Source organism: Lithobates pipiens, unplaced genomic scaffold (assembly GCF_037356315.1).
Source record: "Lithobates pipiens isolate NorthernLeopardFrog02 unplaced genomic scaffold, aLitPip1_a1.2 Scaffold_22, whole genome shotgun sequence".
In the NCBI taxonomy this organism is placed as follows: Eukaryota; Metazoa; Chordata; class Amphibia; order Anura; family Ranidae; genus Lithobates; species Lithobates pipiens.
This window is the reverse complement of record NW_027507784.1, coordinates 264754118-264771973: the sequence shown is the minus strand read 5'-3', so window position 1 is coordinate 264771973 and position 17856 is coordinate 264754118. Positions and strand designations below refer to the sequence as shown.

At 41.7% G+C, this 17856-nt stretch overlaps 1 protein-coding gene across 1 annotated transcript in view; it reads left to right on the top strand.

Annotated features, from left to right (window-relative positions):
• Window positions 1-17856, top strand: part of BAIAP2L1 (BAR/IMD domain containing adaptor protein 2 like 1) — a 166314-nt gene that overhangs the window by 99432 nt on the left and 49026 nt on the right. The gene's annotated exons all lie outside the window — the stretch shown is intronic.

Here is a 17856-nt window from a genome sequence, read left to right as displayed (position 1 = left end):
AGGAGGAGTTTTCATTCTCCTCTGACTGTCCTATGAGTATGCATGACGCCTAACGCTCACAGAGGCTCTAATGCAGTTTTCTAAGCTGCTCAGCTCCCCCTGCTTCTCTTCAAGAAACCTGCTCTCTGTTTACTTAAGGCCCCTTTCACACAGACAGATCAATCGGGTCTGCCTGACACTTTTTCAGGTGGACACAATCAGATCATCCTTTGCTCTCCATGGAGTGGGTGGATGTCAACAGATATGTATCTGTTGACACCTGCCGACATCCGATTCAGTCTTGTCCACTAAAAACTGGCAGATAACAGTCTGGGTACTGTTTGTGTCTACTCTGCATCAGTGGAGCGGACACTGACCTGTCATCCACCAGTGTAAAAAGGGGCCTTTGAGATAAGATGGCTGCCGAGCCACTGTTAGAAATGGGGGTGATGACTGCTTCAGTGCTTCTGCTGTGGGCTTGGGGAGTGAATTGGCTTACAGTAGTTGCCGCTACAGAGGTCAGTAAGGTCTTGTTTACACTTGTGTTCCTTTTTGAAGAATGATCTGCATTCACTTTTCAGATAGCATTTTGTAGGCAGTAGAGGCCATGCATCGCCTCCTCAACACCTGTTTTAGCCTTAGGATTAACTTGTTGCAACTGTGTGCATTCGCAGTTGCAGGGCAGTTATAGCACAGCCTATTTACTTGGATGGGTCGCGTTCGGTGAGCGGTAGAGGCAAAATTCCTGCCACGGCATGTGTATACCCCTGCCTGGCTTAGAGGGGGTGGTGTTACAACTTAAGCAATCCACTCCCTCTTTCTGTCCATCCTAAACTGGGAGATGTGGCTGCATTTGTTAAACCCCTCCTCCAGATTGAGGGTGGACTTCTTCTCACATACCCATACTAAACCCAGTTTGAGCACAGGCAACACAGCTTAGATTGGTTTTCTGTCTGCAAACTGCTGTGCTGCACAGTTCTTTTTATATGGAAACTTCACAGGTGAGAACTGCAGCATGGCAGACAGCTACACAGTGTGCAGTTAGAGGCTGTCGGTGAGAGAATCAATCTGAGCTGTGTGTGCCGTATGAGGGAAGGAGGAAAGCGCAGACAGCCCAGAGCCAACCTCAATCAAAGGAGAAGGAAAGGTGGTGTATCCCAACAAGATTGTTGGCATAAGAATCCAGACTGTATCCCCTCCCACAGGTATTTACCTTGGTTTTAACAGAGAGGGTATGTATTAGCAGCTCACAGTGAATAGGATGAAACTAAAAAAAGGAAACCCAGACTTCTCTTTAAAAGCGGTTGTATAGTCTATTTTTAAAATTGTACCTATAATAAGGCTTACCGGCAGGTTAAAAAAAACCTGTACGGTTTAGGAGATATTCCCTGTGCAATGAGCCGCTGACTGACAGATGCCGGACCTTGCTGGAAAGAAGTCTCCTGCGCGCATGCGAGGGAGTGGCGACATCGCGGCTCCATCCACTCAGTGCTGGAGCCGCAATACCCGGAAGACATGCCGAGGCAACGTCATCTCCCTCGGCGTGGACCAGGTGAGTTACCGACGTCTCGTTCTAAGGTATTTCATAATGAGCTAGTATGCGGTCTTCTTTTTTTCTGTAGAGATTTCATATCATAAGAGATTATTTGAAAGTTGACTATTACCATAAATGAGACACTGTGACATATCTATACATCCTGCTTCTTTTTAAATGTATGTTCATGTCTCATAAAATGTAGAGAGAAATTTCTATTTACATGTAGCCTCTCCCTTGTCATTCCACATGCCAAAGAATAAATCAAGCCAAGCTGATGTTACTGTGGGCTGAGCTAATTACTCAAGAGTCTCCAAGTCAACTTGGATGCTAATAATATCTCATTTCAAATCCACTTTTGTACTTTGAAGCTTGTTTCCTTATGTTAAACAATTCTATATAGACCTTTCAAAATGTATGCCATCATCTGCTCAATTCCACTAAAATCCTACTGGGCAAAAACAGTCTGCATCATTATACACCGAGGCAGTTCTCTAGCATATGTACCAACACCATCATTTCAGTAAATTAAGGTGCAGGCAGTGGTGGGTGTGGGCAAGTTATAGGGCATATATGTGACATTTAACAGCAGCAAACTATAGGCTGGTGTGGAGCTTACGGCAACTCAAGCGAGGTAGGAGTTCCTGAGTATCAGAAGATCAGGCCACAAGAAGAGTTAAAGTAGTATAAAAAGCAATTACAAAGAACTATTTTCATTTCCTCTGCCATTATTTTGCTCCAAACACTCACCGATCATATTTATATTGCTTCATGTTGCCTTGCAGCACTTCCCCGAACTTCTGATCTGAGAGCGTGCACTGTACATGTCTTGCCGCAGTCAGTGATATCCTGCAGTAATAATAATTTTGCACATTATATAAAGTTTATCAGTAATAGTTTTTCAGTGTTTGAAGGTGTTTTCGCTTAGTTCTGGACTAATGCATGATGCTGGCAGGAAGGGTGTATAGACTGGAGCAGCTGTGAAACCCTGCCCACCTGTGAGCGGCTTCCAAAGTAGGGATTCATATTGCTTGTGCATATCGGTGTTCTGAAACACGTGCAGTATCCACCAAGACCATGCATTTGAAGGTGGCTCTAAGGAGCCCATGCATGGCAGTGTAGCTAAGCTCAAGGTGAAAATCAAAGGGACACACATTTAGAACTGTTGCATGTACCAACTCTAGAGACATGAGAATGCAAAAGGGAAACCAACAGCAAAAGTACTTGAGGAATGCAAATAAATTAAAATTTTTACAAGGAGAGTTTAATAACACTTAAAAGCTGTGGACTGACCTAGTTTACATGCTCCTGCATGCATCCCAGGGATAAACGTTAAGTGTTGACGGTAGTGTACCTTGACAAATGAAGCAGCTTAAAATGTATTTTCAGTTTTGCAGCACAATTGGTAAACACCTACTTTTATATTTGTTACAGGTTTTTTATTCACATTGCATAATTCTAAATTGCTGCTTTTATTTTCAAAGTGGGACTAAAGTCACAAATTACCCAACTGTAAACAGACAGGCTCTTTATTGCACAAGTGACATGCTATGTCTGTTCTGTAATGAAACAAACTTACCTGCATGTGTGCAGTGAGCTTCACACATGCAGGATCTACGTCATCCTGGCCTGGGAATTCAGGATAGCTGAAGACCCTACACCAGAAGAAGTAGGGAAGATGATGTTGACACCATTGGGAATATCTTCGGACTTTATGTCCACTTTCGTGGGGCATAAAAAAGGAGAATAATAAAAACAAATAAAACATACAATTGCAAATCAAGTCATATTGCAATTCAATGTGTTTAAAAATCACCTTTCCTTTTCAATCTGCAGTGCTTTAATTTTCTGTAAATTGCCATAAGGCTACCTGGAGGCATTCTGTGTACAGATGATGTACAAAACACCCCCTGAAAACAATTTTCTGCTTGTGTGATTGGCTTTCTGATTTTCCCAGAAGTCTGCACTAAAGCCAGCCATGTATGGAGTGGTTTTCTTTCCTGCAACCACCACTGACTGTGTCGATGGGGGAATCCCTCCTATGGAGCTATTTTGCACTCCCGGCGTTAATTAATTCCATTGGAATTAAAGCCCAAACACTTCATGCGCCTAAACGCAATTTCAAAACCAGGAAAAAAACGTATTTCAGAGGAGCTGGGCAAATTACCAGAGTGCATGAGGCCTTTAGGATCAAGGTTAGGTCAAAAGTCATGCAATTTAGGTAGGATGTTTCTGAGCCCTACTACAAATGCAAACAATACATAATATATATATGGTATTGCTGCGACCATAAGGAGAAGGAGAATTTTATTATGGCTTGTTCTTTTGCTTCTAATAATAAAATGTAGAGAAAAAAGCTATCCATTTCAGTTTACCACCAAATGAAGCCCCAATTTTCCGTGAAAAAAAAACACATGCTAAAGTTTCAAATCTTCATTAAAGTTTAATAATAATTCATTTTTTTATCATGTTGTGGCCGAGTTCTGCTTTTTTGGGGTTTACAGAGGTACAGTTCATTAGCAGTGAATGTAACCTCATGCACCTCATTATGGTGCCAACTATACAGAATTACTATTCATTTCAAAAAGATTAAAATACACATTTAGTGTAAAAGATGAGGAAACCTTAGTGATTCTGCAGTAGAATAAAATGGTGTTTTCGTGTACCAACATTGTAGATACTATATATAAAAATACCTAAATATATATACAGTGGATATATAAGAAGTCTACACGCCCCTGTTAAAATGTCAGGTTTCTGCGATGTAAAAAAAATTAGGCAATGATAAATCATTTCTGAATGTTTTCCACTTTTAGGGTCCGTTCACACAGGGGCAACACGACTTTGAGCGAGACTTTGGGAGGCAACTTGGACACGACTTGAGTATGAATCACAGCACGACTTGAGGCAACTTACAAGGCAACTTGAAGTTGCTTCCAGGAGAGGAGACTTTACCAGTGGCCAATCACATAATAATCAGCTCTGTGGGAGGGAGGGGTTTGCCTAGAAAACTATTTTTACTTCCTGGAAAGTTGCTTCAGTTAAGACAGGGGATCAGACTTGGAGGCAACTTCCATTGAAATCAATGGGTACAAGTTGCCTAGAAGTCGGATTGAAGTAGTACAGGAACCTTTTCTGAAGTCGGAGCAACTTCAGTAGTGTACATTAAGACGGCTCTCATTCACTTACATTGATTTTACCATGTTGCGCGACTTGAGGCAACTTGGGACGACTTCAAGTCGGATCCAAAGTTGCTCCTGTGTGAATGGACTAATGTGAGCTATAAACTGTACAAGTCAATTGAAAAACAAAAACAAAATCTTTTTTTTTTGGGGGGTGTGAAAATAAAAAAACTAAATTATGAGGCACTAGATTTTCTATGGTGTGCAGTCATGTTCAGAACCATTTCCTTGTTCTGCTAAATTGCTTTGGTGGGACTGTTCCCACCAAAAAGGAGCATTCAAATGTGCAGAACAAAGGGCACCACACCATGGTCATAGAGCCCAGAAATATATTTTATTGGTTGATTAGCAATCAATACAAGCCTTTTATAGTTGCTGCCCCAATATCGCTTTGGACTCTTCCACCCATGTGGTGCCCTTTCTGCATATTTATTTAAAATACATGACTGCATTTACAATTAGTAAGTTGCAGAATAAAATGATAATTAAACAAATGCTAGATTTTGAGGTTTCCTGCTAAAGAAATCAAATTCTTTGTAGTAGTCTTGTATAAGACTTGATATCCTCTTTTTTTTTTTCTCTTTAATTTTTGGTAAAAGCTTAGATAAAAAGGAAGACTTCTTCTAAGTGGAACAGTGATAACTTAAAGTTAACCTGTCCTTAAGGCTACCTAAGCGTGAAAACCCAATTAAATTTTCTTGCACACTGAAACCGTGCTCAATAAGGATGAAGGGCAACCTTGAAGGTAACTGTTAAGCAGAGTTTTGATTGTTCTCTTGGTACGTTTATCGTTAATGCTTTTCTCAGATATTTTTTTTAATTATTTTCAGATTATGTGGAATTGCATACAAATCGGTGTTAGTGACATTTATTATTAAATGTGAGACTATAGAGCAAAGCAGAGTAACGGTGAAACATTCCTTGAACTGTGGCTCTGTAGGCGAAGTATTTTGTTTTCAGAGAGCACATATTTGGGATTTTTATTGCAGTACCATAGATTGACTTGGGACAAGAATGTATATCAGGCATGCATTCTATGCATTAAGGTGAAAAAACATCTGACACTGCCTGCGCCCCCAGCCCCCCGTTTTACTTACCTCACCCCTCGAAAATCCCGCGCTCGCCCCCGCCGTCCTCTTCACCGTTCACCCTGGCTGTTGATTGGCTGGAGTGGATGGATGGAAAGCAGTGCAGCCATTGGTGTCAATCACATCCACTGACGTGGAGCGCCGGGGGGCAGGGCCGTGTGATACAGCGAGCGGCTATAGCCGCCGGCTGTATCACGGGAGAGAGCCTGCGGGTGTGTCTCAACATGCGAGGGAGCTCGCATGAATGTGAGAAGTACCTGCAGGAGGAAGCCAGGACAGCCGCAGAAGGACCCCAGAAGAGCAGGTTCGGGGCCACTCTGTGCAAAACGAGCTGCACAGTGGAGCTAAGTATAACATGTTATTAAAAAAAAAATAAAAAATTTTTACTTTACAATCCCTTTAACAACACAGACTGGGAGAGCAATGATTTTTCTAACCATACTAGACACTACTGGATGGTGATATTTTATGCTGACACTTCATTCCTGAGCATCGGTGGGACAATATACTGTACATCCTCTTTTTTTTGCTTAGGGCGACACTACAAGTATAAGCAGGCCACTCTGTGCAACCTTTATTGCATAGAGAAGTCACTTTTCTCTTCTTGCAGTCCTCTCCTGTCAGATTTTCCCTACTTCAAATGCCTCTTGAAGTGACCCAGTTGTTAGGGAAGCATATGTGCATGTGTGCCCCAGAGTTGGGCTTTGTGGGGACACACCACACTGCTCCTGCAATAACAGGAAGTCAGGGGATCGGTACTAGAGCCAGAGATAATGCTGGAGCGGTGACATGGAGCCTGCTAAGTGTTTAGACAGGTGAGTAGGACGGATAGTGGGGTGTTTTTTTTTTAACTGCATGCAAAGAATGTATTAAGATAACATTTAGATTTTTCGAGGCCCCTTTTTTTTTTTTTTTTATCTCAAGAAAATTTTTGAACCACTTTAAAGCGTTTGTGAAGGTTCAAATGAAAAAAATATATATATATGATGCTTGCTTGTGCTGTGTTAATGGATTTGCACAGAGCAGCCCAGACTCTCCTCTTCTTGGGTCCCCTGCCATAGCTCCTGGATCCTCCCCCCGTTGAGTGCCCCCATAGCTGCTTGCTTTGGAAGCACTCGTATGTGCTTGCTCCTGAGGTGCTCTTGACCCCTCCCCCCAGCTCCCTCTTCAGTGGTTGTGATTGACAGCAGTTGGAGCCATTGAGGAGGGAGAGACCCAGGAGAGCTTCTGCTCTCATTCACATCGCTTGATTGGGCTCAGGTGAATATATAGGGGAGGGGGGGGGAGCTTTCACACTGAAGATTTTTCACCTTCATGCCTTCAGCCTTTAGAACCACTTTCTCTGACATCTGTGGTTGCATGTTTATACCTGACCAGTGACTAAGAAAGTATTTAAGCCAAAGACAGTCAAGATACTGGCATTTTCAGAAAAGTACGTAATGGCAACCTACATGTTTTTCACAGTACAGCTACTTTAATTTTAATGTGAAATTCACATATTCAGATATCGCCTTGTAAAAGTAGCAGCAGGTCCTCCCACCACATGTGCAGAAAACTACAGGGGGAGGGTACAAGAATAAATCACCTTGCACAAGCAGAGCAGCCTGTATTACAGGACATAGTTACATAGTAAGGTTGAATAAAGACACCAGTCCATCCAGTTTAACCTGAGTCAGTGTGGGTGTGTCATCTACAATTGTCCCTATTCCTGTACATTGTGTCTCATTAAGATGCTTATCTATTATTATTATTTATTTAAGGTACCCATATAGCGCCGTTAATGTTTACACCACATTCCACACATACATCGCACACTCACATCGGTCCCTACCCTCAAGGAGCCCACAATCCATGGTCCCCAACTCGCGTTCATATACTAGGGCCAATTTTTTACAGAAGCCAATTAACCTACCAGCATGTCTTTGGAGTGTGGGATGAAACTGGAGTACACTGTGGATGTGGATTTCCCTGCATCCAATTTGCATGACAGGAGAGTATGACTGGCTCTCAATGGAGCCAGTTCACACAGCTCTGGGGCCGCCACAGCCCGAATTTGGAAAGGATGCTGTGCATCTTTGGCCCTGAATAAGGTGCGAATTCAGGCAGAAAATTCGGACCTGATTCGCACCTGAATTGAAGAACGGGGACGCACCGTACCCCCTGCTGTGAGCCGCCACGCATTATGTCTGAACCCAGCCTGAAGAGTAACTCCAGTTTTTTGTTGAGAAAAAAAAATTCCCCTTTGGGTGATCTATGTACATTGCAAGAATTTTTTTTAATCAACGTTGCAACGCGTTCTGACCTTTTATTCTGAAGAAATAGCTGTTTGCCTGTATCCATGTGCAACATTAATGTAATGGGAGTGACTTCCTAATTATTAGCTGCTGTACTTACAGTGTTCTAAGGGGGAAAATTACCAGGCCTGCATCCCTTTAGACATGATTTCCCTTTGGCAATATCTCACAAAAAATATTTTTGTTGCAGGTAGTTCCCAAAATCTAACGTAACTTAATGTAGACTTCTGGGAAAATTGGTAAGCCAATCACACAAGCCGGAAATTTAATTTCTAGGGTTCATTACGTGCACCATCTGTGTACAGAACGCAATAGGTTGTCATTTTGCATTTTACAGAAAGTTAGAGTTGTAGATTGAAGAGGAAAGGTCATTTAAAAAAAAAAATTCAATTACAATATGACCGTTTGTGTCGCAATTGTATATGCTATCTCTTTTTATTTACTATTTTTTTCCCCACGAAAGGGGAGATGCCCATTTAAGTAGCTGGAGTATACAGGTATAGAGTGGAAAATGCTTTTTTTTTTTTTTTTTAAATGATTGTAAAGCTTTAAATTGCTTTTTATTAAAATAGTAAACACGCCATACTTGCCTGCTCTGTGCAGCGGTTTTGCACAAAGCAGCACCAATTTTCCTCTTCTTGGGTTCCCTTCCGCCGTTCCTGGCAACACCCACCTCATCATCACCTCCCCCAGAGAATGTATTAACCACTTTAAGTGCTGGGGACTTGCATAACCACATCTAGTGACTAGAGTGCAGGTGAATAGTAGCTTTGAAATGGATAAAGCAACAGGCAATAATTTAGCCAGTAGAACACAGCTGAAAATATACAGTTACAATACACTGTTATAAGCCTATAATCAAGCATTCATAATACCAACCGTATCAGCCATTTGTTCAACCTATTCAGGCCTTTGTTAATCAAGCACCTGTCTTCGTAGGTTTCATGCATTATGCTAGTTTGTAGTAGTTTTTGTGTAAGAGCTTACCCATTCTTCTCCTAAAACAGAAGGTGTGCTCAGACTTTTTTTATAGCAGCTTTACATCCTTCAGATCGCAATGCTAACTTTGACCTACCTAAAAATAACTCTTGCCCTATACAGTAGTGATCAAGTAGAAACAGTGACCTGAACACTTCAGTGCAAAATGCAAGTAGTGAGAGACCCTGTCCAACAAGAAGTCAAGGAGTCGGGTGGGAAAAAGTCAGCCAAGCAGCGCCTGCAGCATTCCAGTGACTAGGCTGAATGGGTGACGTCTTTACATGTATGCAGATAGGATACAGACAGATCTTTAGGTTTTATGCAAAGGTGTTATAGTAATTTTTGGGTCCACAATAAGGTTATCAGATTTTGAAAATGAAATTCGGAGACACCCTACTGACCAGCATGCCTCGGATTTGATCTGACTAGTGTTCATGGTCAAGCCATGCTTTTGTTCCTGCAGTGCGCATTCATTACAAAAATAGCTGTACAGAATTACATATCCTTTGACAAGTAAAACAAATTTTTGTGCTGCGACTAACGATTATTTTCATAATCGATTAGTTAGCCGAATATTGTTTCGATTTAATCAGTTAAAAACCTTAAAAAAAAAAGTGTGGTGTATAATTTAGTTAATATGTAAATAAAAATAAATAAAAAAAGCAATTTATTCTTAAATATTTCTATGCAGTGGTACCTATAAATAACCAACTATATGGTTAGACAACAAAATCTCTAATCCACTCTGAGAATAACACATGAGAGATATACTGTATATACTATTAGAGGTTGAATCTGGTAAATATCAGACTCCAGATCTTTTTTTAACCTCTTGGTGTCCGCACTATAGCCAAATGACGGCCACAGTGTGGACCTGAATTTCTGGGAGGCCGTCATATGATGGCCTCCCTTTGCACACGCCCCGCGTGCCCCCTGCAGGGCGTGCACTTTGATCACCGAGTCACTGAGACTTGGATGATCACAGATCAGAGTAAGGAGCGTGATCAGCTGTCAGCCAATGACAGTTGATCACATGATGTAAACAAAATAGTAATAGTTTTTTTCTCTCCTCATGCTGTCAGCATGAGGAGAAAAAAAAGCCGATCACCGGCTTGTGTACAAGGGACATCGGTCCTGAAGAGGCAATTCTGCCTCATCTGTGCCACCTGCCAGTGCCCCCTATCAATGCCCACAAATGCCACCTAGCAGTGTGGCCTATCAGTGTAACCAACCAGTGCTAATCAGTGCCCATCACTTCCACCTATCGGTGCTCATCAGTGCTGCCTCATCAGCGTACATCAATGAAGAAGAAAAATTACCTGTTTGCAAATTTTTATAACAAAATAAAAAAAAAAAAAAAAAATTTCAAACAATTCTGTCTTCTTACATTTTTTTTAACAAAAAATAAAAACCTTGGAGGTGATCAAATACCATCAAAAGAAAGCTCTATTTGTGGGGAAAAAAGAAAAAATTTCATTTGGGTATAGTGTTGTATGACCGCGCAATTGTCATTCAAAGTGCATCAGTGCTGAAAGATGAAAATTGGTCTGGACCGGGGGGGGGGGGGGGGGTTAAAGTGCCCATAAAGTGTTCTAATCTCTCTACAAAACGTAGTTTTGCTTTTAGTTATACTTTAAAGTGGTTGTAAAGGTGCATTATTATTTTTTTCTATAAAAAAACAAACATGTTATACTTACCTGCTCTTTCGCAGTGGATTTACATAGAGCAGCCTGGATCCTCCTCTTCTCTGGGGGCCTCTGCTGCTCCTGGCCCCTCACTCCTGTTCAGTGCCCCTATAACAAGCAGCTTGCTATGGGGCTATGCTACGGGGGCACCAGAGCAAAGTCACAGCTCCATTTACATACGGAGCCCTGACCTGGCCCCGCCCCCTCTCTCCACTGATTGGCTAGCTGACTGACAGCAGAGGGTGTTAATTGGCACCACTGCTGTATCTCAGCCAATCAGGAAGGAGAATCTTGGACAACTGAGATATTCGTGGACATCACTGGACAGAGGGACCTCAGGTAATTATTAGGGGGTGCTGGGGCAGATGCTGCACATAGAATGCTTGCCTTTACAATCTCTTTAAGGAAGGTATGGTTGAATAAAACCAGAGATTTCTGATACGGGTAGAGAGTGAATAATATGTAGAGTGCAGGGGTCAGCAGTAACTAAGCCAAGGTCAGGAGTAAATAATACGCAGATTGCAATAGTCAGTAGTAAGCAATGCATGGAGAGCACAGGTCAGAATCAAGTAATGCAGAGTGCAGGGGTCAAATGTGGCAACTTTTCTATATAATCTTCTATCTTCTAGTTCTGCTTCATCGAAAATACAGTACTGTGAAGGACAGCAAACAGTGAAGGTGCGACTGACTTGTGTGGCATATACATGTAGCAACCAAAAGAAATGCCAAACGATTTGTAATTCATTACAGCCATTTATGTAATGCAAGCAACCCTGCCAGACAGAGCCTCAATGTTCACTGCTAAAACAATACGGCTTGACAAGGAGCACTGGGCAGATCACATCTGTAGTGTGCTGATTAAAGGATCAGTGGTACACAAATAGTCATCCAATAGTACTTTGCTTGTTTCAGAAGCAAGCAAAGTACTAAGTACGGTTGTAGAACAAATCAGCGTTTATTTTTTTTTCCAAGTTGCTGTGCGGTTGTACTGCTAATTTATAGATCAGGCTTTATATGTGGTCATTTTCCATTCTCTGCCTTTAACCTCATGTAGGACGTACATTTTTAAGGGTGGTGTATCTTTTAACATAGCACACATTCAAAAGTTCAGACAGAGAAGACATCAGGTAAAGCGGTTACCTAAGTAAAGTAAAGTTCCCTGACTTTCACATAGGGTGTGTATTTGTGTGCTCTGTGTCCATAGTTACCAAATAACAAGATACTGCTCGGTAATTACAAGTCATTGTGAGGTATAATGGTCCAGGCTGTCCTTTACATTTTCAGCCTTTTATAATGAGGCAGCTGAAATGGCAATTTGTTTAGCTCTCGTCTTTTATAAAATAATGAACAATGGGTCAATGACTAAAAAAAAAAATTGTGTATACTAGTTGTCGTGTGCGTGTGTTCTTGTGTATATATTTAGCAATAGATCAAACGTATATAGCTTTCTATGTGGGCTAGGGACAACAGATCCTTTTTTTGTGTGGTATGTGCCTATTACATTATTTTATATATGCATCCAACTCCTTGAATTTCTATTGTGTTAGAGCCTGGAATTAGGGGCCCTTGTACACACTGGCTTTTTCGATCAGGTCTGCCTGTCAGTTTTTCAGGTGGACATGATTAGAAGCTCTATGGGCAGGCTGATGTAAACAAACTTGTGTCTGTTTACACCAGTGGTTCTCAACCTTACTAGTGCCGTGACCCCTTGATAAAATTTCTCAAGTTGTGGGGACCCCTAACAGTAAAATTATTTTCATAGCGTGGGTTTTTAGCACCCAAGGCAAGACTAGTAATTTGCGTCCCTAACCCACGGACATTTAGCGCTCCCTGAGTCCCTTCCATTCATACAGTATTAAAACCCCTTATGGTACCACTTTATTTTTGTTGTCCTTTCTTTCCCTTTTATCTCTCTCTATCCTAATTTCCTGTCCCCCCCCCCCCCCCCCATCCCTCTCTAGCCACCTTTTTTTGTTCTTTTTCTTATTCTTTTTCTCCTTTTTACTGTGTACCTCTTTTCCTCTCCGTTCCATGTATTCTCTGTTTTTTTTATTCCTTCTCTTACTCCTTGATGGGGGTGGGAGGAATGGTATGAGTGGCAGTGGTGATGGGGGGAATGGTATGAGTGGCAGTGGTGGTGGGGGGTTGGATGAGTGGCAGTGGTGGTGGGGGGTGGGATGATCGGCAGTGCTGGGGGGTGTTCTGATCTGCCAACTTAGGTGCTCTTGATCAAGGTCATCTGCTGATCTGAGAGCTGTATTGGGGACTTTTAATGGCAACTATTATCGCAGGTAGTGTTACTCACTGTGTGTCAGACTTTGTGGTGTCTCGGAGCAGTGACACCTATGCAGAAATCAGGAGATAGGGTCTCCTCAAGCCCCTCCCACTTCACATTCCTCACCAGTGAGCTGACCTCTAGGCTCTGCCCCCAGCCATGCCGTGAACTGAATGGGTGGCTGCGGGCTCCAGGATCAGCCCAGCTAGGTGGCCACAGGCTCCAGGGCCAGCCCTGCTGGGCAGCCGCAAAAGGGCTGGGAGGTGCTGGCTTCAGAAACAGCATAGGATTCAGTGACCCCTGGCAAATCATCATTCGACCCCCAGGTTGTGAACCACTGGTTTACACCCTCCTTCCTCTGCCCAGATCAGGGAAAAGAAAAAAAAACTCTAGGACTGCATCCTAAACTGACGCATTGAAAGTAACCTGACGTGTGTTTATATTCAGCCACCCATATCGCTATCACAGGTCTTCCACTGTCCGCTGTGTGAATGGGACAAGGATGTAAAAAGCTGACACCCGTCCTGTTCAGCTCTGATTCAGCAAAGGATCTGTTCATGGATCCCCTACTGAATGAACCAGAGCAGCTCTGTATGAACGGGACCTTATTTTACCATTAGACTTGCAAAAAGAAAGAAAAAATTCATGTAAATAAATTTATTAAAAATAAAAAGACATGCTAGAAGCATGAGAACTCATGAACAATTAGTTCTTTGAAGAAGAATCTTTAACTGCAGTTACAGATCGAAGCCTTTTGTAGTGAATGTCTACCATTCTGGCACATTAAGTAGTCCCTTCATTCTTGACAAAATTGCTGTAGCTCTGCGAGGTTGACTAGGAACTGTTGCTGGAACAGCAAGTTCTAAGTCAATCCAAAGATTCTCAACTGGTTTAAAGTCTGAACTCGACACAGTTTTTCTTGTGACATTCAGGTTCTTGGTTTAAACCACCTTTAGTGTAGCTTTGGCTGTATTAGGTCTCTTGAAACACTGAGACAAACCTTGCATTCAAATTTCCCTGTCTTTGACCCTATCCATTGTACCCTTATTCCAGTTTCCACTCCTGCCAATGAAAAACACCCCCACATCATGACTCTACCACAATCATGCTTTGCTGATTGTGGTGTTTTCAGAAATAGTATTTTGTGCTCAGCCCAAAAAGAGGTTCGTTTTATACTTGGGGATTAGGGAACATTTTCCATATGTTTGCTAGGTGTCTCTTGACAAACTTCAAATTTGACTTGATGAGGTTTATTTTTCCAGTATGAACCATCTTCTTATCAGTCTGCTATAAAAACAAAACGCCCCACAAAGGCTGGTTTACAGAACTACAGGAGCCCAGACATCTTTCCAGGCATCACCCAGCTACTCCTACAATAAGATAACGTTCAATGTTTATCATAGCATCCCTTAAAGCAGCACTACGATTGATGCGTTTATGTGGTAGCCACTGCAAGTGACACTACTGTAGGCCTGAGGGTTTTTGTTTTACCTAGTTACAAGGAGGAGGAAATGGTTGTAAAATGTGAAACTCTATTGGTGCCAAGCGTGCATGCTCATCCTTCAAAGAAACTCCTTTACTTTTCCTGAGTGTTGACCAACAGCACATTGCTCGATGTGAACAGGCAATAGAATAACATAGAAATACACTTCAAATCACTCAAGTGTTAATGGCGGCTTGGGCTTTTTCTCTAATTTAATCCAGCACAGTAACACACATCCTGGTTTAGGTTGGCTCTATGCCTCAACTCTGTCTATGGAATATTTAGGCTTTAGTTCAATTTTGTTTTTTAGCACTGGAGTCCTGCATACAATCCTCCCTGGGGTCAATGTCTGCATGGACATGTGAAGATATGGTGATTCTACAAGTAATCTTCTAAACTCCCTCAACCCAAAAACATTATAGCTTAACTTTCTCACCCGCAAATTGGTCCAAATATGCATGAGCTTGTATGATAATGGCAGATGCGGGAGCTCTCTCAGATCTTTCTAAATTCTACAGATGGAGGATGGCCCACCAAGGAATAAAGCTAATCCCAGTTTCTTTGCAGTAACGCCAACCTTAGGCCATAGTCTATAATCTGTGCATTGTGCTCATTGTTAACTGTTCCTATGACCTTTTGCAAAAGAAAAATACTGTTAATGTTGCACCAATTAGCAAATATTGACTCAAAGCCTGCACTGTATCATATCTCCAGCACGCCACACTGGGCACCAGCTGCCTGCCAGCCTTCTCAATAGATTGTAAGAGCTAGAATGCTGAGTGCAGGAATAGCTATCCATATAATACAAGGTTAGGAGTGAGGACAAATACCTAGGTAAAACTTGGTTTAGAGAAGTATAGAAATATCACACTTCATAAATAAAAAGTGCAATGGACAGTGGGAGTTGCTGACCACTGCATCCAATAGAAGGCTTTGGAGCTGAAACATTTTTTATGACATTTGCTGTATAAAAATAAATTACCTTTATTAATGGGTGCACCTTTTATGAATTATGCTGCGTTGGTTCAAACTATTTTCATTCATCCCAGGGGGTAATGTAAGCACCACAGTTCTGGCACTAGTATGTTTGATAACAGAGGGTAGCTTGCCCCTCCACACATCCATTCATAAAATGTTTTATTGTTCTTTTAACAATAGTTAGGTGGTTTAAATGTAACTGGTCGTTTTTATGGGGCAACAGACTAGAATGTGAAACTGACTTCTAAATCTTGAACTTAAAATATTTTCATGTTGGCGTTGGGGAGTATGAAATGCTAGTATCCTGACACCTGGAATGGTTAACAGTCCTTTTGTTCCATGTATGCAAGTAGGTGAATGGCAGGCAGTGGAACATTTTACTCCCTGCTCAAAATGTTAATCTGATCAAAGATTTTAATTCCCTTTCTGACTGTTTAATCTGATTATAGTCTGTAGGTTACTTTAGAAGCTTCATGTTTATTACCAAGGTATGTATGTACATTTAATAAACATGAGGTTTCCCCGGTACTGAAGTGTTCCATACTCTGTATTGTACCAGCTCCTGTTCTCTCTGCACACAATTGGTCTTTCATCAGATACTCACTTTTGGTGATTTTTCTGTGGACATCCAGACAATGTGAGGCTCTCAGTTTCCTTAACTAGAGTTTAGGTTATCACATAGACTGTGTTCTTGAGAAGCCGCGTAGTTGGATGTAGACGATAACTGGGTTGACATGAGGGCAGAAATGCTCAGGTTACATCTTAAGGCATTGTATTTCCGGTTATTGGGTCTCATTCATTGTTTATTGGCAGGAGAACAATGACCAGGATTGGACTGACACTATGAATTCTTGTTAGATGAATGGGGCACTTAGACTGTCCTTTTTCAGCATACTTTAATTATGATCGGTTATTCTGGACAGTAGCTAGAAACCTGGTACTTGAATGCCCATTGAACGGTTTATATACTATTTCAATTTCACACAGTGAAAGGCACATTTTGCCTGTATAACTAGCTAGCTGATTATTCCTAGCAGATTGACAACTGCTAGTGAATATTAAATGATATGGGTCTGTCTTATAGTACTGTTAATGCAAACAAGATACAATATAACTGCTAATAACCTTCAGTGATGTATGTAAAAGTATCCATGCATGTACAGTCCACAGATGTATGAGATTTATGTAGCATCACATAGAGCGTTTTAATTCATGTACCGTGAAGGGTTGTGTTTTACCAGCATGAGGATGCACAGGTGTTGCATGCATCCCTGTGATGGAAGTTCCATCGCTGTCTTTTGTCAGAGAGGCTGGTCAGACATGTGACATACAGGCAGCCGCTGAATTCCAAAAGAAGGCTATGGGGCTGCCAATGCAACACCTGTGCCTCCCCGTGGTGGTAAACATGGCACTGCTCATTAAACTGCACTGTGTGAATGAGGCCTTATTAGATTGTGGTTTTCTGTGCTACCAGTAGCAGCCATGGTAAACAGGAGGAGGTGACTGTAGTATACCTTTTATTGCATTACTGGAAAATGTCATGTTTGTGCTTAAAATCTTGCCCATACTGTAATTGTTATCTTAAACGGACCTTCAGTCCTGCTCTGTACCAGATACGACCCCCATCCCCCCCCCTCATCTGTCATTGCCATTTAAGCGCATGCATAGATGTACCAAAGGACCTGACCTTTAGATCCTGGCGGAGCCCTTTGGCACACCTATGCATGTGGCAAAACTTGTGCATGCGCAGATGTGCCGCAGGGGATCGCTTGGAACTCGAAGCTCTGCAGATGTGCATGGGAAAAAAAAACATAATTCTTGCCTAGCTACCAAAAAATATCCCTAGATTAAAAAAAAAAAAAATTCAAATCAAGAGAGGGAAGGGGAGAGGAGGTAGGGCAACATGATTTATACTAGTAGGACTTCTTTAATCTAGTAGGAAACAGATAAGCATATACCTACTCTATACATACAGTCAGTGTATATAACTTAAGCTTTCACAAAGAATAAACTCCACCTAGTAAATAGCTGCACTAGCCTTAGCAAACATCTGATGTCATTGTGGCAGTGCAGATCTGTACACATGCCAGGAGCCTCTTAAATATTCATCTTGCATCGAATTGTAATGGAAAAATACATAATAAGGTAAACAAACCAAGAAGCAGCTGAGCAAGTATGAGCAGCTTCGCTTCCTGATCGTTCGGCACAGCAAGGTCACACCTTTCCCTTTCATCATGTGAAGTAAAAGCAAATAAAAATAAACAAAAATCGCATGCAGTCTGCGAATGGTATGCAGATCATCCATTTCTTATTATAGATCAGCCTAGAGTCGATTTGTTATCTCTAACAAGCTGTTATAGTAAGTTGATGTAAAGGAGAA